The 23,944-nt window shown below is 46.5% G+C and overlaps 1 long non-coding RNA gene and 1 other non-coding gene across 7 annotated transcripts; both read left to right on the top strand.

Annotated features, from left to right (window-relative positions):
- The first annotated feature begins 2,283 nt into the window (after nt 1–2,283).
- On the top strand, nt 2,284–23,658 carry LOC148053799 (uncharacterized). Of its 6 annotated transcripts, none has more exons than XR_015707855.1 (9): nt 2,284–2,724; nt 11,989–13,819; nt 19,734–19,832; nt 20,415–20,650; nt 21,708–21,747; nt 21,851–21,896; nt 21,993–22,056; nt 22,145–22,197; nt 22,282–23,658. It is a non-coding gene; the product is annotated as an uncharacterized LOC148053799 (long non-coding RNA). The 6 variants fall into 6 exon arrangements; XR_015707852.1 differs by having other exon boundaries at nt 11,343–13,819; XR_015707853.1 differs by having other exon boundaries at nt 11,343–13,819; nt 19,986–20,650.
- TRNAR-UCU (transfer RNA arginine (anticodon UCU)) lies at nt 8,815–8,888 on the top strand. The gene has a single exon. It is a non-coding gene; the product is annotated as a tRNA-Arg (tRNA).
- Nucleotides 23,659–23,944: the final 286 nt, after the last annotated feature.

The raw sequence follows: 23,944 nt of genomic DNA, 5'->3' as shown, positions 1-23,944 counted from the left end.
CAAGGCATTAGGACATCTGGGCAGGATGGCAGAAGTCCTTGCTACATTGAGTGCTAGAAGTTCCTGAGTGACTGGGAACATTAAAGGAAGAAAACCCCTAAAAAAAATGCTAAAATGCACCTTCTGACTCAGAAGGTCCCTAAAAAACAGTTGGAGAAATGGTGCTCCATACTTGCTGGGATTTATAGCCTTTTTTCAACAGCGGTTGGCAGCAGCGAGCTACTGGGCTGTGTGCCTTGCTGTGACCCCACGCACCGATCCTTATATTTGCCCATATCGAAACAAACAGTTTTGAGTTTGCCAGTACATAGAGAGACCCACCTAGGGGTCCATCCTCTCTACTACCCCCCACCCTCCAGCCGTCATGCCCTCTGCAAGCCTTATAAGCGGTTAGTAAGTTTTACGTTTAAATAACTGATAGAAAAGTTCAATCCTAAAAGATTAAAATTAACCACTGTGAAATGTTGAAGAGTTAAGTGTTAAGTCGATGATCTTCTATTTATAATTACTCTTTGCTTCATTTTTACCCAATTTTGATGCATTCTAGTGTCTTGATATAAACGTTGTGCATTTCCAGATTAAAAGCCTTACTTGTTACAGACATTCAGCCTTGTAGGGTGTAATTCAGATTCCCCTCCCATGTCAGTGCTTCCCTGTGAGGAGTGTGTGCATGTGAGTGGAGAGCTAAAGGAATGGGGCAGAGAACAAGGCTGTTACAGGCAAGGGTGAAATACAGCTGACATGAGCAGGCTGTAAGAGAGAGAGGGGAAAATCTGGAGTTAATCACCTTTATAAGCAAACTCACAACCTGATAAATTTATCCCCAGTTAGTTAGAGATAATATAGTTAATTTGCATGTGAGAGGTGTGAGATAGACAGGCTTGTGACTGAGAATCCTTTTAAGTCTCCAGAAATATTGGCTTCATACAAGCTTTCCCCTTTGCTTTACAATGTCCAGAAATTAGTGGAACTTGGATCCTCTTGATGTTCTGTTGGCCAGTTATGTATTTTCTCTTGGATGTGATTGATCTGGATGTGTTGACAAAAAGCTGCTTGGTCTTAGGAGCATCTTTGACACCCTCTTTGCTTGCACTGAGTGGAAAAAAAAAAAAAAACATTTCTTCATCTTCACCATCTTCTGGCCTAAGTGCATCATGCAGAGCAGAAATAGCTGCACCTTTCTCTTAATTCACAAATTTTCTCTTTCTCATTTCAATTGGAAATAGAAGCCTTTTCTGTAACTATCTCATTCTACCTGGATAGAGATGTGTATACACATTTAATTTCCATGTAGGCCTCTAAAGTAAAGGAACTTTTCTGTGGAGAGGAGGAGGAGGAAGGGCAGGACTCCCAGAGCCCCAGCTGTATAGGCAGAGGAACTGTTTGCAGACAGATTGGTGAGAGCTGTAATGCTAAGAGGGATAAGGGCTGTGAAAATGAGACATGGCCGTTCGGTCCTTTCTGCTAAGGTAGAGGTCAGCGATGCCAGGTGACAGCCATGAATTGGATCTGCAGAGGCAGTTTGGTCCTGCTGTCTGACTAAACCTCCTTAGAGACCGCACTTTTACCTTCCCTTTGTGTTGGATACCTCTTAATTTTTATTCTTTTCTTCCTCAAGGAAAAAAAGAGAATAATGCAAGAACCATAAATTAAAGCAAAGCCCCAGCTCGTGGCCACAACAGAGGGTGTCGCTTATGCATTTTGCTTCTTGTTACGCCCCAGCATTTATTCCACCTGCCCATCGTGCATCTGCACGGCAAACCACGTTAGGTAGAGGCAGTCACTCTTTTTACTGCTCTGCTGCTTCCATCGCGGCAGCAAGCGGCTCCTCTCCTCTGTGCCTCTGGCTGCAGGTGCAGCCCCTGCAGCCACGCCGGGGATGAGAACTTTCCACGTTGTATTTTGCTTCGTTTGTCTTTTGTTATTTTTCCCTCCGCTGGAAGGGAAAAATAACCGCAAACCCCAACAAACAGGTCCCAGTGGGTAAATCGCCTTCGAGGGGCTGCCTGCGTGCCGAGTCCCTGGCCGGCACCCGCGGGAAGGGGGTGCGTTATCCCCTGGGCCTGCGGGAGCGCGACCCTGCCTCCTCAGCCCTTCTCCTCCGTCCTCCCCTTCCCTTTGTGCTCTTCCCCGCCGCGGAGAGCCCCAGCCACCGCCTCCATCCCCATGGAAACTCCGGCCGCCGGGCCGCCCTGGGCGGAAAGGGCAGTCCGAGGGGGGACAAAGGGAGCGCGGGGAAGTGCACGGGAAGGGGGAAGCGCCGGAAAGGAGGGAGCAATCCAAGGAGAAGAGGCGCAGGCGAACCCAGCCGCGGAGCGGGGAGACAGACCTGGGGAAAGTTGGAGCGAGAGGGGAGAGGACGGAGCCACGGGTGCGTGGCCGGAGGCGCCGCAGCCCAGCACGGGGCTTTGTGCGTGGCCTGAAGCGCAGGAAAAGCGCCTGCAGAGGCCCCTCGCCTGGCCACAGACTGCCCTGCCAGCGCGGAAGCTTTGCCTCCTGGAGCGAGCGAGGCCTGCACCGATATGGCAGGAGAAGCGTGGCTGGGGCTGACTCAGGAGACACCTGAGCGGGCCGAAACAGTGTGCCGGGTGGGTGTGGAGGGGACACGGGCACCAAGAAAATACCAACTTGCTGGAAGGAAAAGAGAGCTGAAGGCAGGACCCGGGAGCAGCAGAGGTGGTTGCAATTCCTACAGAGGTGGATACATCAGGCTGAGTAACGAGCGTAAGTGATAGACAGGATTTGGCGTTACTAGACACATCCTGTGAGTGCTTTTGTGGGTGGGTTTTGTTTGTTTGTTCGTTTTTAAGAGAAAAGAGACAAAACCTGAAACATTGAGATTAGAAAGAGCCTGAGGTGGAAGGGACTTGGCAGAGCTTGGGCAAGCAGCTGGCACAGCGCTGCCTGCTCTGGCGCTGGGAGCCGCTGGGTGGGTGTCACTGCCATACCCTGCTCTGGGAGTGGCTGGGAGCGATCTGCTGCTCTTGGAGAAATCTGGCAGGTTGTGCCCATGCTGTCCCAACAGCCAGGTGTGCATGGTAAACTGAGGCACTGTGCATTCACCACGATACATGAAGCATAGCACTGGGGGAGGATGGCAATTTGCAGCTAAAGAAGTCATTTTAGGGGTAAAATACTACTTTTTCTTTTTTTTTAGTGAAAATAATACGGTGCTTTTGTTAGAATTAGGTGGATCAGCATTCCTTGGAAGAAAGGAAACATTCCAGTCCCTTGACCATAAAATCTGCCCTGAATATATGCATCATGAATGGCTCTGTCCTGCCAGAGACATGAAACTCCATCACACCTAAAAGCTTTTTGGGTGTCATGCTAATACCAGTTTTCTGTGAAGAATAAAGAAGGAGAGACTGGTTTTGCCTTCTGGATGCTTCAAATCAAAGTATTGTTGTTATAGGCTCTGGGGCAGAGATTTCTTAGAAACACCATCTTGCTGATGAAATTTGCATATGAAATTTGGTTATGTGTCCATAGTCGTACGTGTGTGCATGGAAGGTGGCATTTCTTGATGGGTAATGGTGGGAGTGCACCTAACCTGCTTTCCAGCAGACTCTGTGAATGTTTCTAAAGGTGCATTGTCACGGCCTCTGCTAGTTTGGATCCTGCGTGATGCATCTGTCTTGCAGGCTGAGGAACACTAGGGTCACAGCATCCTCCCTACTTAAGTATGTGCCCGAGTAGCATGTTGTTGATATTGCCGCTAATAGCATAATATTAAGTTTTGGAAAGTCCTTGTAGAACAGTGAGGGGGAGGATTTTGTCCTTGTTTTTTGTGGTAGAGGTTTCCAGGCCTGGGGTCTGGAAGGTCCCATCTCCTCTGTTTGTAGGGCTGTGGTACCGCCAACTGCACGGTTGGGAGGAAAGGTTTGTTCTTTTTTTTCCCCAGTTCCTGATTTGATCTCCATCTGCTGATGCGGGGTAGCGTCTCCAATGGCTGTTGAGCTCTGCGCAGGCTGTTTGCTGCTTTGCAGGTGGCTTCACTTCTAAGTGCAGTGTTGGCTTCATTCCCAGTGCCCAAGTGAGAACCAAAATTAGGTGTTCCACAGTTACATCAAGCCAGTAGGGATGGGGTGCCAACCAGATCTCAGTTGTCCCTGAAGAGCTGGTGGCGTGGATGACCAAGGGGGCTTACGCACGGGCTCTGACCCCTGCTAAGATGACAGCAAAGCTGACCTTGGCCACCCCAGGTGCTGCCAGGCCGGAGCTCAGCCCTTCTGGGTATGCCAGATAGAGGACAGCGTTTCCTCTGCACTGCCCTGAGCTGGGAACATGGTCTGTGTTGGACACCCAGCCTGGGGTGTCCCTCCCTCCTGCAGCCATTTTGAGGATCCCAGCTGAGGATATGTTCTCAGCCTCTTGAGTAAATCCACCCATGCTGGACACCCCCAGTGTGACTGCTCGCTGACTGCTCACTTGAGATCCCCATTGGGTATATGCTGCTGTGGGTGGTGACAAGGGAGACCCAGGTGATGCTCCTAATTTCCAGCATCTGGTCTCAGCCAACTCACTCTGCTCCATCCGAGAAACAGGCTAAAGGGGGACGCTCTGGTCCACAACTTTTAAATTGGTGCTCTGTAGGCAAAGGGTGTTAGATTTCGGATTTCTACTAGGATCTGCCTTTTCTGTCCCTGCCATCTTTTAGTCTGTGTTGATGCTCTGCTTTCTTTGCGTGGCATCAGTCTCTCAGCCCTGCAATGATTTTCACAACAGCAATTACAAGTATAGAGCATCTTTGCTTGGGCCCTCGTATGGGTCAGTGTCAGTTTCGATTTTCCACTTTGTGGATGGGATCCAACCTGCTCCCTAGAAATGTCAGCTCCTCCCTCTCCTCTTTTTACCCTGATGGTTATGGCTTCAGCCTCCCGACAGGAGCTAGTCATGACCTCTTGCTTCATCTATCTTATTCGGGATGCAAAAATAACTCCTGTGGGGATTAACTCCAGCAAAATGCAAATTAAAGTGTTTTTATATATGTTAGTCAGGTACTAAGATGACAGCTGAGCTGCTTTTTAAAAGACCATCCGCTGTAATTTAACTGTAAGCTTGTAGAAAATCAGCCATGTGCTGAGCTGTGCCCTTGCCCAGCAAGCTTCAGTAGAGCCACGAATGCCAGCCCATGGCACCGAAGGCAAAAGCTTCCAAAACTGGCTCCGTCTCACAATGACATATTAATTATCAGGGGCAGCAAAATGCAGGAGTCACCGATGAACATCTTTTAGATGAGCCCAGTCACAGTCCAGCAGACAAAGCGAGGCTCAGAAAGGCACTGGAGGGTTTGAAGATGCATGTGATGTGGTGGTCAAATCAAGCGCAAGGTACCTGGCTGCATTTTGGGTGCTTCTGACATGGCTGGCAAACAAACGAAAAAGCAATAAAGAAGGGATTACAAGTTTAGGAAAAAGACAAGAATATACCTTGTAAATTGTAAGGATTTAGGGAAAACCCTTCCCCATTGTGGATATACAGCTGCAAGCGTGCAGCTTCTAAAGCTTTAGCTTGGTGGGACTGGTTCTTTGGTGACTCTGGGAGAAGGTTTTATTTTAGGTAATAGGGTAGTTGTGTATACTATAAAACCTTTAGCCATGGATACCACAAAACAGTCCTAGCTCTGATATGGATTTTCTATTGCTGTTTATTTAGGTGTGCAAAGAGATTTTTTGAATCTCTTAGTGCTGACGATGCTGCCCTAGAGCAACTTCACATGAGGCGGTATCTTACTGCTCAAGTAAGACATGCTTCAGCAGCCATCTTACTGCTTAAGTCTTTGTCTTGCAAAAGGTCTGTCCCAGTTGTTTGTAAGGTGGTAAATTATCTTGGTTCACCTTGGTCCACTGCATCCTTGCTTGTGGCCCATGTTCTTCCTGTCTGCAGCAAATGATTTGATGCTGGAAGGTGATCAGGGATGAGCTGGGGGCCAGTTTGCACCTTGCTTGAACCCTCTGCAGCTTTTTCACTCCCATCACACTTCTGTGTGTGGGGGACACTCATGTTGTAAACACCTCCCTCTCTGTCTCTAAAGATGGATATTGCTCTTGCCTCAAAACTTGCTGCCCAGCTTACTGAATTTCATTGTCATCTCTTCCCACATAAATGGGTGTAGTGGCATTCCCCAGCACCAAAAATAACCTACCTGCATCTATGCTGCTCACTCCAGTCTCTGCTTTCCAAGTACGTCACATACGGAGATAACAGAGGGACAGTCAGTACCTTGGGGAAGACTGGCCAAATTATTGAAGGTACAAAGATGCTTGGCAGGTGGCCCGAGGATTTGAAAGTTGCACGTTGCTTTCTAGCATTCAGTGGGGAGCATTTGGCACCGTGTGGCCTGTGGCTGTGTCCTTGTGCCAGCACGGGTGTGTGCTGGGACAAGGACGGGGAGAAGGCGAGAGGGCTCTGGTGGTGCGCCTAGCAGTGCTGCTGATCAGGGGGTGCTCTTGGGGGGTGCAGCCTGTGGTACATCCATTTCCCTGCAGCGAGTGGTTCTCCCCATACTTTCTCTGTTGGAAATGTGTCATTTTCACCAGGACCTGCTCAAACTCCTGGACCTTTCCTGTTTCTGGTACAATTAGAGCTGATTGGAGCAGGCTTTCCTCCAGATGTTGCATGCTGGTTGGCTGGTAAAAATTTGGGCATGCATGCTGCTGGGCTTTGTATTACCAGAAGATGTATGAGAGCACAGGCAGTCAGAAGGGAAAGGCAGGTTGCAGAGCTGCAACAAGCCCCAGTCCAGCTGCAATCAGGAGGAACGCGGGTTCTTTCAAAACCCATCTGCCCTCTGACTCCCAGGATGTGGCTGCCCATAAAGCCACAGTCATTCTTCTGGGGTTTGTGCAATTTAATACTTCATCTCCAGATTTTCTACTCACTGGCAAAACTGTTAGTGACTTCAAAATAGGCACGGCTTTTGAGGTGCAGCCTCTCAAAATCATATTAAAAGAGTTGGGGTCGTCTCCTCCAATGATGAACACACATAGTGCAGCCACAGGCTGTGTGAGATTTTTTTTCTTCCTTTCTGTTCTATATTGGTGCTTTATAACTTTGTCTAAGATTTATTATATGGCTTTTTTAAGCGCAGCCTTTATTCACCCTGTAGATAGGTGTTTTCTAGACTTTGAGTTTTCTCAAGGTACTGGTGGCATTACAGCACTACACTGGCACTACAGTTGGTTCACAGAGTAATTTATTTCAAGGATTATCGATTTACTGGGTATCTCTTGCAACAGGAAGGGTTTTGTCTGATAGAAGTTAAATCCCTGCCTTCTTTCCCACCACTTCTGGCTGGATTTTACTTGTCAAGACAACTGTAAACCTTTCCAAAGCCCCAGAGCATCAGTAAAAGCAAAACCAAGTTCTTTGCTTTTGCATTAGATGTGCTGAGGTTGTTAGTGCTGTGCCTCTTCTCATTAGCACCATGTGACTTCACAGCCGAATTTGTGTAAAAGTCAGTTCTTTGCCAGCCAAGGAGGGAGGCAAGATACTTAGCATAGAATTACCAAGGGAATTTATTCTCTTATATTTTAGCTATGTGCATAGCGGTGCCCCAGCCTAATGCATGGAGGACACAGGTGCAGAGGGAAGCAGGGACTATATATGTGACAATACAGTTGTATAGACCAATCACATTTTTCATGTTAAGGGATGGGCTAATTGGTTACTGTTGCTTGCATAATCGATACGTACTTGTCCCATGCAGGATCAGTATGTGCTCGTCCCGTGCAGGTGGTACACACATATGGTCAGCGGTGTGATGATCTTCATTGGTCTAAACTGATGTCCTGTACAGGTGGTAGTGGGGTTTATCCTAGATTCTGGTTGGTTGCGGTTCTGGCTGTAGTTATACGCCTGCTTCCACTGAAGGGTAAATCTATTGTTTTATCATTGGTATTGGGTGTTCTCAGCTGGTAAGAGCTGGCTTAGGTTGGGTCTTCAGGTCACATCAACCCTGAGGTAAAAGCTCATAGTCTCAGGTAGCGTTCATACTTCTAAACAAGTCGTATTGCAGTTAGCATCTCTCCTTTCACGTTTGTCCCAAATTAAGAGCATGCTTGGGAGTAAACAATACTTTAAAACTCATGCAGTTTAGAAATGCAAAATATGTTTGTTCACAGCAAGGAATCATGTCACAGAGTTTGATCAATTGTTCAATAGCTCAGCGGATGTAAAAGGATATTTCCTGTTGTTTTGAAGTTGTCTTAATTTTTTTCCAATGGAAGATGCACATAGAGAAACATTAAACCCTTGATTGACAGCTTGCTTAGAATAAAAACATGATAGTTGCTTTTTTTATTTTCCTGCTCAAACCACAGGTTTCTGCATTTTTCATAATGACAAACAGAGCTTTCTTCATCATTGTCAGCGTTCAGTGTTGTAAGCTAAATCCTCTTTCATCTTTATCTTTCTTAGCTTCTGCAGTGAGGATGCTGTGATGATGCTGAGAGAGATGCAGCAATTAACTCTACTCCAGGATTTAACTCTGCCTTCAGTTGAGCTAGAGATGTTGCGGAAAGGTTTCCAGAGACGCAGATACAAGCCTGCATCCAGGTTTTTGCTGCATCCCTGCTGCTAAGTGAGATATAGATCGTACCCAGAGTTATTGCCTGTCCCTGTAGAAGAAAGGGATGCCTAGAGATGTTGATTTGCAAGGGAGATCGATCTCTGCACCGGGTTTTCACACTGCCTCAGTGCCATGCCATGAGAATGGGATATTGAGACCCCTCCAGTGATGCTGGGGGGGGGGGGGATGGGGGGATGGGATATATTTTTCAGTTCTGGTGCTGATATTGCACTCACAGTGAGGTCTCTGTGGCGCAATGGACGAGCGCGCTGGACTTCTAATCCAGAGGTTCCGGGTTCGAGTCCCGGCAGAGATGATCTCCAGGCAGGTGTCTCTTTTCTTTTAATGCACGTTCCTTTAGAGGTCCCAATCCATTACATTTATAACACCCCTGAGGGTTTCAGATGGGAAGATAATGACTTTTCACGACACCCTCTCTACAGCTGATGCACATTAACAGTCATGTGTTCCCCTTCTAAAGCATCTCTCTCTCATCATATTCACCTTTCTTCATTCCTTTTGGTATCTCCTGAATAGCTAGGTGTTTTAACCCCACTTGTTCCCCTAATACTGCTCATGGGTCCCATCTTTGATACCTTCTTAAGAAAAGTACTGTGCTTTCCAATAGAAATCAGGTGTTTAGGCAGTGGTTTAGAGCCTTCTGTTGATATTTCCTGTGATAAATGTGGTCGGTTTTTTTTTTTTTTCCAAATGTGTGGCAAAAAAAGCAGGTCTATATTCTGAATTGCCACCTTATAGAAATTCTTTGCAAATGCTCTTATTTTTCATCTTTTTACTTAAAGATGCATGTTTGCTGGCAAACACCTCCACATCCCCGTAGGGGTTCATCTTCCTAAGTAGCAAACTGACTCTTCTTTTTCTTTCACAGATGTTCTAAGTTATTAGTATGTAACTTCCTACGTGATATCATTGCTATCAGTAGTGAGAAAAGAAAGACGGGAGCTGCAGTTGAGTGCAGCTGTGATTGGTAGGTGAATGGGTTTCAGTGGGGACTGCTGGAGGACTTTTCCATGCTGCTGCAGCGGGAAAAGTTATGGTGGAGAAGTTAGAGGAAGGGTGCTTGTCCTGGATGCTTCATATACTCTTCAGAGAGAAGTTCCTATGTGGGTTAGAATCATAGAATTGTTTAGGTTGGAAAAGACCTTTAAGATCATTGGGTCCAACCGTTAACCTAGCACTGCCAAGTCCACCACTAAACCATGTCCTCGAGCACCACATCTATCCGTCCTTTAAATACCTTCAGGGATGGAGACTCAACCACTTCCCTGGGCAGCCTGTTCCAGTGCCTGACTACCCTTTCAGCAAAGAAATTTTTCCTAATATCCAATCTAAACCTCCCCTGGCGCAACTTGAGGCCATTCCCTCTCGTCCCATCTCTTGTTACTTGGGAGAAGAAACCGACCCCTCCCTGGCTACAGCCTCCTTTCAGGTAGTTGTAGAGAGCGATGAGGTCTCCCCTCAGCCTCATCTTCTCCAGGCTGAGCACCCCCAGCTCCCTCAGCCGCTCCTCACCAGCCTTGTGCTCTAGACCCTTCACCAGCTTCGTTGCCCTTCTTTGGACACACTCCAGCACCTCGATGTCCTTCTTGTAGTGAGGGGCCCAAAACTGAACACCGTACTCGAGGTGCGGCCTCACCAGTGCCGAGTACAAGGGTACTATCACCTCCCTGGTCCTGCTCGCCACACTATTTCTGATAAAAGCCAGGATGTCATTGGCCCTCTTGGCCACCTGAGTGCACTGCTGGCTCACGTTCAGCTGGCTGTCCACCAGCACCCCCAGATCCTTTTCCGCCAAGCAGCTCTCCTTGGTGAGGGTTAGTGAGCTGAACAGTTCACCAATCAAATTCATCGCTCCCCAGTTTAGAGAGAAGGATGTTCTGGGGGACCGTGTCAAAGGCCTTACAGAAGTCCAGATAGATGACATCCGTAGCTCTTCCCTTGTACACTGATGTAGTCACTCCATCACAGAAGGCCACTAGGTTGGTCAGGCAGGTCTTGCCTTTGGTGAAGTCATGCTGGCTGTCTTGAATCACCTCGCTGTCCTCCATATGCTTTAGCACAGCTTCTAGGAGGATCTGTTCCATGATCTTCCCAGGCACAGAGTCCTCCTTTCTACCGTTTTTAAAACTGGGTGCAATATTTCCCTTTTTCCAGACACCAGGGACTTCACTTCCTCATTAATAAGAACACCTGAAAACAGTCCCTGCTAGTGGCATGTCCTGATCTCTTGGCTGCATTTTTGGTCTTCCTTGGTTTCTTTTTCAGAAGTTCGTGCAGCTCCTTTTTGCCTTTTCCAAAAGTTCCTTCAGTTCCATACTTGTTCCCAAGCCTTCAGCTCCCCACTTATCTCTCCAGGGAGAAGGTTGCCCTCGTGCTCTGCTCATGAGACGAGGAAGTGCGAGGATTCCTGTTCTCCCTGGAAGAAGAAAAGAAGTTCTCATTTGGGGATATCTGCGGAAAAAGCAAACAACCAATCATGCATAGGAGGGTGAGGAAGAATGAGGAACATGTATAACATCTACGCAAGCAGTGAAATGAATTATTGCCATTTCCCGTAGGACACAAATACTAAAATTAACCTGAGTAAGACCTATCATGTTTATGTTGCAGAATCTTCTTCCTAGTAAGGGTACTCTTTTTGGTAGATTTTGTTAGATGGCTATGCATGGATGATGTGTGCAAACATACATCTTACTTAAAAAGCGGTGTATCTGCTGCTAATTGTAACACGTTTCCCATCTTTTGGCAGAATCAGGAAGACTTTGCTTTCTGCCCGTGGAATATTTGGAATTCCCTCCAAAGAGGACATTTGGGATCCCCTTAAAAGCTATACTGAAGAGGGGGCTTGCATGAAATCTTCTGTTTAGTCCTCCAGACCCACCTCAGTTGGCATCGTGAGTTCATGCTCCCAGGAATGAATCCCCATCTGGAGGGGCGTGGGATCCCTAAGCTTCGTCTGTGAGAACCCCAAAGCCTTCACTGGGAAACTGACTTTGTCCAAGGATGGAAAGTTTCTCAGCCCTGAGGGTTTGGGATATTGCTGCTACAGATAGCCTGTGGAGATTGACTTCAGCTGGAGGTGTAATTTGCTTCCCTCTCGACATAAGGAAGTTATTCATCCAAGTCTGAGCACCTGGAAGGCACAAGGGCCCCTTGTGGGCTTCGGCAAAGCCTGACAAAAGCCCCAGCTCACTCTAGGGAGAGGCAGGGCTGAAAGGATTAAAAACCACAAGAGCAAGAAAGATGTTGTAAATACCTTAGTCACTTAATTAGATCAGAAGACACCCTGGTGTGATTTAAGGATGTTGTGAATACCTTACAGTTTGATGTGATTTAGGGAGTAGCTAGAAGAACAGTCATAAGATAAGGGGGGCTCCGGGATAATCTCGTTGCAGACAACTCGGCCTTGGGAGAATAGATGCACGGAACCATGAAGATAGGAAGAAACAGAAGAATGGCAACAATAGTCTTGAAGGACAATGTCTACGTGATCCTAGGACTGAGTTTGCGCAGAAGCAAGGGTCAATCAGCGAGCACAGTGAAGACAACTACGAGCCTTCATTGGAAGACCCCCAAAGACCACTTGAAGACCACCACGAGAGATGACTGTGCATGTGAATTGGATATTTACATATGCTAATAAGTTCCTGGAAATCTCATGTTTATGTAAACGAATTCCCAGAAATCCTATGAATATGCCCAGCAAAAGCCCTGAGGCACTCTGGAGAGAAGGAGGGCCCCTTGCGGGCTGTAGCAAAGCCCAGCAAAAGCCCCAAGGCCCTCTGGAAGGCAGCAGGGGCCGTTGTGGGCTTCAGCAAAGCTGGGATAAAGCCCCAAGGCACCCTGGAGATAAGCAGGGCCCCTTGGAAAAGCCTGGTAAAAGCCCTGGGGCGCTCTGGAAGGAAGCAGGGCCCCTGCAGGCTTCGACAAAGCCCGGCAAAATCCCTGGGGCACGCTGGAAGGTAGCAGGGCCCTTGGTGGGCTTCAGCAAAGCCCTGCAAAGGCCTCGGGATACTCTGGAAGGCAACATGGCCTCTTGTAGTATTTGTCAAAGCCTGGGAAAAGCCCTGGAGCTCTGGAAGACGGCGGGGCCCCTTGCGGGCTTCAGCAAAGCCTGGGAAAAGCCCCAGGGCACCCTGAAGAGAAGCTGGTATACCCCTGAAGAGACTGTGCCTCATAAATAAGGCTCCACTTGGAGCAGGCACAACCCTAAGGGACTGCAGTCTGTGGATAAGCCCAAGCTGGAGCAGGGGCAAGGGGAGCTTATTGCAATGTTAAACCCTATGGTCTGGTCCAAAGGGGCTAGGGCTGGAGATTGTAATGGAAGTACCTTGAAATTGTTGTAACCTGGGATTTGAGTTGCATGTTACGGGAATTACTATAGCAGGAATCCCTTGTTGCTAGCTGGGCTAGAAGCACGGGGAGGAGTTCATTGCAATGTTAAACCCTATAACCTGGCCCAAAGGGACCAGGGGTGGAGATTGTAATGGATATACCTTTAAATTGTTGTAACCCATGATCTGAGTTGTATGTTACAGGATTTACTCTAGTAGGAACCACCTGAACCAACGGAGGACGAGTCTTACAAGAAGCAATGCAAGCGCAGCAGTGACCCAACCTGGGCTGGCTTTGGTGCCCAATAACTCCATGCAACACACCACTGCTCCTGTCCTGAGTGACCACCATCACAGATGGAGCCCAAAGTCATGGACTAAATGAACTCAATGGACATTTTGTGGACACTTATGGACATTTTACAGACATTTCACAGGGGTGGTCCATAGACTAAGGGAATGATACCTGTGTATTGTATCAAAGGATGGGAAGGGGGTGATGGTTAATGAGGATGTATTGGATAGCATGGGACCTGAGCATGAGGTAAATGGTATGGAATAAGGGATGGATACTGTCCTGGTTTCAGCTGGAATAGAGTTATTTTTCTTCTTAGTAGCTGGTATAGTGCTGTGTTTTGGATTTAGTATGAGAATAATGTTGATAACACACTGATATTTCGGTTGTTGCTAAGTAGTGTTTACACTAGTCAAGGACTTTTCAGCTTCCCGTGCACAAGAAGCTGGGAGAGAGCAGAGCCAGGACAGCTGACTCAGACTGGCCAAAGAGCTGTTCCATACCATATGACATCATGCCCAGTATATAAACTGGGTGGCGTTGGCCAGGGGGCAGCGATTGCTGCTCAGGGACGCGCTGGGCATCGGTCAGCAGGTGGTAAGCAATTGCATTGTGAATCACTTGTTTTGTATATTCTTTTATCATCATTATTATTATTACTTTCTCTTCCTATGCTGTCCTATTAAACTGTCTTTATATCAATCCACAGGTTTTACTTTTATTTTTTTTTATTCTCTCACCCATCCCATTGCGGGTGGGGTGGGTGGAGCAGGGAGGGGGGAGCAAGTGGCTGTGTGGTGCTTAGTTGCTGACTGGGGTTAAACCACTACACTCCCTTTCTTGATTTTTTTAATTCTTCTCTATATTTCTTGTACCCCATTGCTATTTAATTTCTCTTTCAACAATTCCCTTTATCTAGGTCCCTTTCCTTAAATTTTATTTCCTCCCTTTCTTCCATATACCCTGTCACTTTTAAAATTTTCTTTCAATGTTTCCCTCTATTGTCATCCCTGTTCTTATTTTTTAATTCTATCCTGTGTTTCCTGTAGCCTATCACTTTTTAAAATGTCTTTCTATGTCTCCCTCTATCCGATTCTCTGTCCCTTTTTTTAATTTCTCCCTCTCTGTCCTGTACCCAGTTGCTTTAAAAAATTTCTTTCTATGTCTCCATTTATTTAGTTTCCTGTCCTTTTTTTTTTTTTTTTTTTCCTTTTTCCTGTCTATACTATACTCCATCGATTTTAAATTCTGTTTCTGTGGCTACTTTTATCCAGTTAACTGTCTTTATTTTCTAATTCTCTCCTGTCTGTCCTGTACCCTGTCACTTCTTCAATTTTCTTTCTATGTCTACTTTGATCAAGCTCCCCGTCCGTATTTTTTAATCCTTTCCTGTGTTGTGTACCCTGTTGCCTTTTAAATTTACTTTTATGTGTCTCTATCTTTTTCCCCATTCTTATTTTTTTAATTTATTCTTGCCTTTCCTTAAAGCCATTGCATTTTAAATGTTCTATGTCAAAGTTTATCCAGTTTGCTATCCTTATTTTTTTAATTTATTCCTGTGTTGTGTACCCTGTCACTTTAGAAGTTATATTTCCATGTGTTTTAAATGAAAAAAAAAAATCAAATTTTCTTTCTCCATCTCTCTTAGTTTGCTGTCCCTATTTTTTATTTTTTCCCTTTATTTCCCTAATGCCCATCGCTTTTTAGATGTTCTTTCTATGTCTACTTTTTTCCCTTTGATGTCCTAATTTTTAATTATTTCTTCTCTTTCCTTAGTGCCCTTGCTTTTTAAATTTTATTTCTATGTCTCCATTTTAGTTTGCTGATGGTATTTATTAATTTTTTCCTTATTTTTTTAATCACTGTTGCTTTTAAAATTTTTTGTCTACTTTTATTCCGTTCACTGTCTTTATATTTAATTATTTCTTGTCTTTTCTTAGTGTGGTTGCTTTTAAAATTTTCTTTCTACATCTTTGTTTTACTTTGTTGTCCCTATTTCATATTTTTTTTCCTTTATTCCCTAATGCTCATCGCTTTTTAAGTTTTCTTTCTATGCCCACCTTTATCCTGTTCACAGTCTTTATTTTTTGATGATTTCTTGTCTTTCCTAAGTGCCATTGCTTTTAAAAATTTCTGTTTGTGTCTGTGTTGTGGTTTGCTGTCGCTATTTTTTAGCGCTTTCCTCTCTTAATCCTTTGGCTTTTAAAATTTTCTGCTTTTATCTCATTCGCTGTCGGTAGTTTTTAATTATTTTTTCTTGTCTTTCCTGAGTGCCCTTGCTTATAAAATTTTATTTCTATGTCTCTGTTTTGGTTCGCTGTTCCTATTTATTACTTTTTGTCTTGTTTCTTTAATTGCCGTTGCTTTTAAAAGTTTGTCTCCTTTTATTCTGTTTGCTGTTTTCATTTTTTAATTATTTCTTGTCTATATTAGTACCTTTGCTTTTTAAATTTTCTTTCTGCATCTCTGTTTTAGTTCGCTATCCCTGTTTTAAAATTTTTTTTTGTTTATTGCCCTAATCCCTGCCACTAAGTTTTCTACTTTTATCCCATTCCCTGTCTTTATTTTGCTCTCTTTATTCTTATATCTTGTCTTTCCTTAGTGCCCTTGTTTTTTAAATTTTGTTTCTATGTCTATGCTTTAGTTTGCCATTGCTATTTTTTAATTTCTTCCTTATTTCTTTAATCACCATTACTTTTGAAATTTTCTGTCTCATTTTATCCCATTCATTGTCTTTACTTCGCTATATTTCTGTTTTAATTATTTGTCTTTCCTTAGTGACGTTGCTTTTAAAATTTTCTTTCTACGTCTCCATTTTAGTGTGCTGTCCCTATTTTTTAGTTTTTCCCTTCATTTCCTGAATTCATCTCGCTTTTCACAAGTTCTTTCTATGCCTATTTTTTTCCTTCACTATCTTTTTAGATTATTTCTTCTGTTGCTTCTTTGCCATCACTTTTTAGATTTTCCGTTTCTTTCTACTTCTCTATCATAGTTTATTTTCACTATTATTTTTTCTTTATTTCCTTAATCCTGTTTGTTTCTAAAATTTTCTGTCTACTTTTATTGTTAGCTGTCTTTATTTTTTAACTATTTTTTGTCCTTCCTTAGTGTCTTTGCTTTTTAAATTTTCTTTCCACATCTGTTTTACTTCGCTGTCCCTATTTTGTAATTTTCCCCTTTATTTCCGTAATCCCCATCGCTTTTAAAATGTTCTTTCTGTGTCCATTTTTTCCCCGTCAATGTCTTTATTTCTAATTATTTATTCTCTTTCCTTAGTGCCTTTGTTTTCTAAATTTTCTTCCTAGGTCCCCATTTTAGTTCGCTGCACGTACTTTTAAATTTCTTCCTCTATTTCCCTAAACTCCGTTGCTTTTAAAATTTTCTGTCTACCTTTATCCCGTTCACTGCCTTTATTTTTTTAATTATTTCTTGTCTTTCCTTAGTGTGGTTGCTTTATACAATTTCTATCTGTCTTCACTTGTTTAATTCACTGTTGCTATTTTTAAAATTCTTTCCTATGTTAGTCCCTTGGCTTTAAAATTTTTGGTTTTGTGTCTACTTTTATCCACTTTGCTGTCTCTGTGTTTAATTTTTTTTCCGTTTGTCCTCTGCCCTGTTGCTTTTGAAATTTTTTTTTCAACTACTTTGATCAAGCTCCCTCTCCTTATTTTTTAATAGTTTTTGATCTGTTGTGTACCCCATTGTTTTTTAAATTTACTTTGTATGTCTCTTTCTTTGTCACCCTTTCTTTATTTTGTAGTTTTTTCTTGCCTTTCCTAATACATGAGGCTTTTTTTTTCCTATGGCTAATTTTCTTCCATCTAATGTGCCTATTTGTTAATTCTTTCCTGTCTGTCCCCCAGCCTGTGTTTCACTTGATAAAGTTTATAAAATTCTCTGGAGACGGCCCTGCAGGGGACGGGCACCACCCCTAGCGACAGGCCCCGCCCCTGGAGGCAGCCCGGCAGGGGACGGGCACCACCCCTAGCGACAGGCCCCGCCCCTGGAGGCGGCCCGGCAGGGGAAGGGCACCACCCCTAGCGACAGGCCCCGCCCCTGGAGGCGGCCCGGCAGGGGGAAGGGCACCACCCCTAGCGACAGGCCCCGCCCCTGGAGGCAGCCCGGCAGGGAAAGGGCACCACCCCTAGCGACAGGCCCCGCCCCTGGAGGCAGCCCGGCAGTGGGAAGGGCACCACCCCTAGCGACAGGCCCCGCCCCTGGAGGCGGCCCGGCAGGGGAAGGGCACCACCCCTAGCGACAGGCCCCGCCCCTGGAGGCAGCCCGGCAGTGGGAAGGGCACCACCCCTAGCGACAGGCCCCGCCCCTGGAGGCCGCCCGGCAGGGGAAGGGCACCACCCCTAGCGACAGGCCCCGCCCCTGGAGGCGGCCCGGCAGTGGGAAGGGCACCACCCCTAGCGACAGGCCCCGCCCCTGGAGACCATCAGCTTTTTCGCCCCGCAGCTCCTCATCGGTCTGCACTGGCTGTAGCATCCTTGTTTCTAGGAAGGGTTGCTTTCTCTGTTCAGTGCTTTGCACGCTCTAATTTTAATGCACATGAGCAAACTCCCTGCCACTTCTCCGGCTGAACACCTTCTGGTGGTTCACCCCTTCCTTTTTCCAGGTGAATGTGAGAAGGGTGGTGGGTGGGGCCCGGGGCATATGAGCTGCAGCCTCTGCTCTAGGAGCTCATTTTGCTTCTGGGCTTTTATAGTGTCAGTGCTCTGCTGTTCTGTCAGTCGATTGAAGCTTTTGAGCTGCTTCAGGTCTTTGCACAGGTGTGTTTTGACATTTAGAGAAGCGGAGGTGTCTGAGATAAGGGCTTCAGGACCAACCAAGGTTCAGCAGCAGATATAATAGAAAGTACACTTGTTTGCAGTCTTTTTTTTTTTTTTTTTTTTTACGTCAGTAATTTTGTATTGGATGTTCAGGGGTGGCAAGATGGTTTAATAGTATGTTTTGTTGTTCGTTTGTTTGTTTTTTCTGAGTGCTTTGTATTTTCTTGGACTCTGTGGAGGTGGTCCATCGATATATCGTCGCCTGGAAATAAAGCAAACCTAGAGTTTACCCATTGTCCACTGAATATTTTTGTAACAGACTTCCTGACTTTAATGAAGGTGGAACCTTCTTTCTTTCACCGGTTTTGCTGCGTACTGTGCAAGTTGTTGATACTGTCTCTTAATAGGACTGATGGTGAAATGATCTAGCAGGGGTTAAAGTGGGCATTTTGTATGCATCTGTATATGGGGTTTCAGCATTTCTCAAGAAAGCAGGGGGACATAAGCTATAGTGTCTTTCAGGGTATGGAACAGCTCATTGCCTTTCTCAATTGCCAACAGAGTACCGTGTTGTAGAACCTTTGCAGCTTGCAGCAGGCCCCTCATAGATTATAAGCATCAGGACTTCACTTATTTTGTGGGCCTGTAGCAGAGCCTGGAGTCTGTGGGAAGATGGAAGATAAGAGGCGCTCACAGAATGCGGGGCACAGCTTGGAAGAGCAGCTCCTGAGGAGTGGACGACACAGGGGGTTCAGGGGTGAAATACAGGGCAGGAGCTGTCAGGAAGGAGTGGGCTTCCTCCCCTGCCAGTTCAGGAGAAGAGAAGGGGTTTCTCGAAGTTTTGGGACTGGAGGATGGTTGGGAAAGTGAAGCGGGTTCATCAGCCTTTCTCAGATGGGTTTTGCAGTTGAATTTGGGTTTTGCTGAGGTCTGTTCTATTTTAGTCTCCCCACAGGTGATGGGAGATGTGACAAAGTCACGAGAGATGCAGTGTTAACTGTCCGGGCCTCCACATCACAATGTCCAGGGCTGAATATCAGACAAGTCCCATCTTGGAAAGCATCAGGCACGTTAAGATATATTAAAATATACCCTCCAGAACTCTGAGGTGTCCAGCGCCTCCCTGTGTGCTTTGTGGTGCCCCCAGCGCCTCCCTTTGCTCCCAGGCTTCATAGTGCAGTGTTATCTAATAGTAGCATTGTGGATGCAAGCAGCTTCAGGCAGTCCAGTGTCCTATCCCATATATGTCAGCACTCTCATGTGAGCATGCTGTCTACCGAGGGGTTCTCCATGCTGCAGTTCATGGAGCATGAGTTTAGGAGTTAGTTATACATAAAGGAAGAGTCTGTCATTACACCAGCCATGGTCATTTGCTACTTGTAGCTCTTTTGGTCTTTGGCTTATCGGTCTTTGTCTATATTGGAGTCATCTGGCAGTAAGTGTAATTTTTGTGTGTCGGTGGGTGGTTTGACTTAATCTTGCAGTTTAAGTAACAGGTCTGGGCTAAGCAGGACAGTCGAGCGAGGCGTGACAGTGAAGGCGAGCAGACGGCGTCATGGGCCGTGATGAGGGTTGAGGTCGGTCATTTGGGTTTTGTGCTTTTGGAGTCTCTGTGTTGCCTGAGTGTGTAAGTCAGTCAAAGAAAGAGATCTGTTAGGCTGTTTTGCATGGTGGGTTCTTTCTTTTGGAAAGCAGTATGTAACATCTGTGTGCCTTTCTGCATTTTCCCAAGGCAGGCTTGGCATTGAAAGTTATGGTTCCTGAGTCACTAGAGAAGGACCGACTACAAGTGGGTGCCTGACACGGATGCTGACCCCGGAGGCACAGCACAGGAGGTGAGCGGAGCCCTGTTAGGGGGCTGGGAGAAAGCATAAGTCCGGGATGTGGCTACTGGGGCAGGGGAAAGAAGAGGGAAGGGTGTCTACCTCTTATGGGTATTAATGTTTGTCTTTTTTGAACTCACTGATGTTGCTGTGTCCGCCTGGCAGGTTGGAGCGTAAAGCATGAATCGATAAGGTTAGTGGAGCGAAGAAGTCAGACTGGGGAAGGTTCACTGTTTGCTAGGGTATTTCTCAGCATCCACTTGACTTTGTATTATCGTTGCTGCAAATGCACAGTAGGGAGCTGGACACTGAAGAGATGAGGTGGGTGAGCAGAGCTTTGTGAAAGGTAGGTTGACACGTAACGATGGAGGGAATGTGCCTGTCAGTGCCTATGCCACTAGTTAACGCTCCATTTTGAAGGTGTAAAGCAACTCACAAAACTACAGACAAAGCAGAATGTCCACCCTGAGCTTGTCAGGCAAGTTGAGCAATGAACAGAAACCATAGCAGCAGTTATTTTTGAGACGTGTAGAATTGTTTGAGCAGGTGACTGCTTCCACGCACAATGGTTGCTTTATATTTTGAGTTTTCTAGGTGCCACGGGTGATGCTGGCCACAACGTCTGGCATTAGACCGTGAATGAGCGGAATGCCACGGTGCTTCTGAGGAGGGCCTCATTGCGGAAGAGGTCAGTGTTGACCGGTGTGATGCTGACTGATGGTACTCCACGTTTGCACATGAGGAAGAGGATCTGCGTGATTGCAGTGACATCCTAGGTAGCCTATGTGGTCTTCGTAAAAGATGGCTTCTGACCCCCAGCCCTCTGAAAGGCAAGTCAAGGGCCCAATGCTATCTTTGTGCGGGTGGTCGGTTGGGTGGGGGAAGCGCAGATGGGGCAGGCAGGGGTTGTAAGATCAGTGTAATGGAGAAGGCGGTTTGAGATTGGGCACATTTGGACAGAGAAAGGGCGTGGGGTCCTTTCTGTAAAAGCGGAGTGAGTCTGCCGGGCAGGGCAGGTCCAGCCTGTGTCAGCTCATTAGCGTAATGCTAACTGAGTGCTTCTTTTCTCGAACTGTAAGTTTAACACGTAGAGCTGTCTTGTGTGTCTCGCATATCAGAAGTTTATGGATGGTAACTCTTTGTGGTGGTGATTAAGGCAGTGTCAGCATCAAGAGCGGTCTGTTTTCCCGGAGCCCTTTTCTGGGACTTGATCCCTACGTCTTAACGTTCTTAGGTCTTTAAGCCTGGCTTCTCACGCATCCATCGTCCCAGTTACAGACATATCTTCTTATATATCTTTTTATCACTGGCTGCTGTAGATTCTTTCTCACGACCCCATCGATCTTCTCACCCAACGGCATATCCAGGCCAGGACTCATTCCTCTTGCTGAGAGTTTTCTCAGATCTCTGGGTCACGTCATTTGTAGTGGTTGTGTGCAGTGTTGGTCTGTGTGCATGTGTGTCTGGGTTGGAACTGCTCTGCCTGGGGTGTAGCAATGGTAGAGTCAAGGGAAGATTAGCACTAAGAGTTTATGGTTAATGTTAATATGCCTAGACTGTCCTGGCAAAGGCCGTACAGGCCATCTCAGAGCAAGTAGCCATCAGCAGCAGGCGAGCACAGTAATTTCCATAGTGTTTTGCAGGTGCTGAGGGGATGATCGGAGCCATCTGGGAGACTCAATTTGAGTGCTGCTGCTTGAGCAAATCGAATCTCAAAGGTGTTAAGGCTTGTATATGTAGGGCTTAATGTTTGAGTTGTGCATTTTTTTTCAATGGCAGGCTGTAGTTGGGCTCTGGATGGTATTCCTAAATGGGAACAAGACCACTGGAACTGTTAAGCTATTGCTCAGCATCTGGGTGACTTGTTTGATCCTACTGTTTTTGCAGATGCAGAAGGACGAGCTGTACAGGGCGACAGAGAGGTGAGGTGAGTGCCGGAAGAAGGTGGGTTGGTGCGTGGTGTTAGAGGGAAGGTGGTACTGGTGGCTATATGACTAGCTATGGTTTGGGGTTTTTGTTTTATTTTGAAGGTGTGAAGCCATGTGGGATATGGGCACTGGAGCTGACTCGGGCATGGTGAGCAATGACTAGCGGGCTGATGTAGCAGGTGTTTTTCAGGTGTCTTACTGTGGGTGAAGCTATAAGCATTCCTTGTTTTTTTGGGTTTTAAAGGTGGTACCCACACCTCAACATGGGAACCTGAAAACAGCAGAGGCAGCGCTGGAAACCGGCCAAAGTAAAGGAGCAGGAGATGGGAATCGGTGCGGGCAGGCTCTTGTTTTGGGCAGTATCTCAGCATGCGTTATTTGCTTTGAGTTTTGCAGATGATGCATGTAGCATCAGAGGAGTGAAGCAGCACTTTGTGCGGTCAGAGAAGGTGAGGTGGTTGCTGGCCGAGTTGACGCCTGAAAGCAAAGTACCCTGCGGCAACTCGGTGAAGCTTTTCTCTTTGGTTTTGCAGGTGCTGCGTGGGCTGCCTTTGGAATTGGATGAGCATTTGAGGAGATGGGGGTAGTAGAGAGGAGGAGCACGGGACTGGTGATTTCTTACACGCACAATGGTGATTTTGCGTCTCTTGGTATATTAGGCGCCACAAGTAATGGCAGCTGCAGGGGCACCCCTGAGGTGGGTTTCTGTGCGCCCTCATGCTTCAGTTCCCTTTTGAGCTCGTTGTATCCCTGAGACAGAGAGTCCCCCTCTTTCTGTTCTACCTCTCTGTTTTCTTTTTCTCTTTGTGCTTCTCTCCTGTTCCCTGTCCCTCTCTTTTTCATCTTCTGTGTCCTGCAGCCCATAACTATTTTTGTCTTTCTCCATCTATCTGTCTGTCTTTCTATCCCAACTTTTTCAATTTCTCCCTGTCTGCCCTTTAGCCCTTCACAATTCCCATCCCCCCACCTCTCTCTGTCTGGCTCCACGTTCCTATTTTTTAATTCCTCTCTCTCTACCCTTCAGCTCATCAAGGTATTTTGGTATTTCTCAGTTTATCTCTGTCCACCTCACTGTCCCCTTTTTTAAATCCTCTCTCTCTGCCTGGGGCCCATCATTAGTCTTTGTTTTTCTCCATGTCTCTCTGGTTTGCTGTCACTTCCTCCTCTCTGGCCTGTAGCCCATCGCTATTTTTTTTTTTCTCCTGTGGCTCCCTTTCCCTATTTTTCAGTCCCCCTTCTCTGCCAATTGCTGTTCTATTGGGTTTACATGGTATGGTTTTATTAGCTGGTGTGGGGCAGGGGTGGGTTCTGTGAGAAGACACCAGGAGTTGCCCCCATGTCGGGCACAGCCAGTTCCAGTTCCGAGGTGGATCTGCTGCCGGTCCAAGCTGAGCCTGGCAGCAGTGCTGGTCGTGCCTCTGGGATGGACATTTAAGAAGGGGTAAAAAAATGCTGTGCAGAAGCTGTGATAGAGAAAACATGAGCATGAAACAGCCCTGCAGACACTAAGGTCGGTGAAGAAGCGGGGGGAGGAGGTGCTCCAGGCACCGGAGCAGGGATTCCCCTGCAGGCTGTGGTGAAGGCCACGGTGAGGCAGGTCATCCTCCTGCAGCCCGTGGAGGTCCGCGGTGGAGCAGACATGCACTTGCAGCCCATGTAGGACCCCGTGCCGCAACAGGTGGATGTGCCTGAAGGAAGCTGTGACCCCACAGAGAGCTTGCGCTGGAGCAGGCTCCTGGCAGCACCTGTGGCCCCATGGACAGGAGCCCACACTGGAGCAAAAGAAGAGCATGAGGAGGAAGGAGCGGCAGAGATGATGTGTGATGAACTGACTGTGACCCCCGCTCCCTGTCCCCCTGCATTGCTCGGGGGTAGGATGTAGAGAAGTCAGGAGTGAAGATGAGCCCAGGAAAAAAGAGCAGGGTGTTTTTGAGATTTGTTATTTCTTATTATCCTACTCTTGATTTTGATTGACAATAAACTGAATTAATTTCCCCAAGTTGAGTCTGTTTTGCCTGTGACAGTAATTGGCAAGTGATCTCTTTGTCCTTATCTTGACCTACAAGCTTTTTTCTTGTATTTTCTCCCCCTGTCTTGTTGAGGAGGGGGAGCGATAGAGAAGCCTGGTGGGCATCCGGTGGCCAGCCAAGGTCAACCCACCACGCTTTCCTTCTATCGGGCTCTCTGTCCCTATTT

The sequence above is a fragment of the Nipponia nippon genome, unplaced genomic scaffold (assembly GCF_047370975.1).
Source record: "Nipponia nippon isolate SJK-2023a ecotype South Korea unplaced genomic scaffold, ASM4737097v1 scaffold_36, whole genome shotgun sequence".
Classification (NCBI taxonomy): domain Eukaryota; kingdom Metazoa; phylum Chordata; class Aves; order Pelecaniformes; family Threskiornithidae; genus Nipponia; species Nipponia nippon.
Note: the sequence above shows the minus strand (reverse complement) of the source record. Positions and strands in the feature narration are given on the sequence as shown.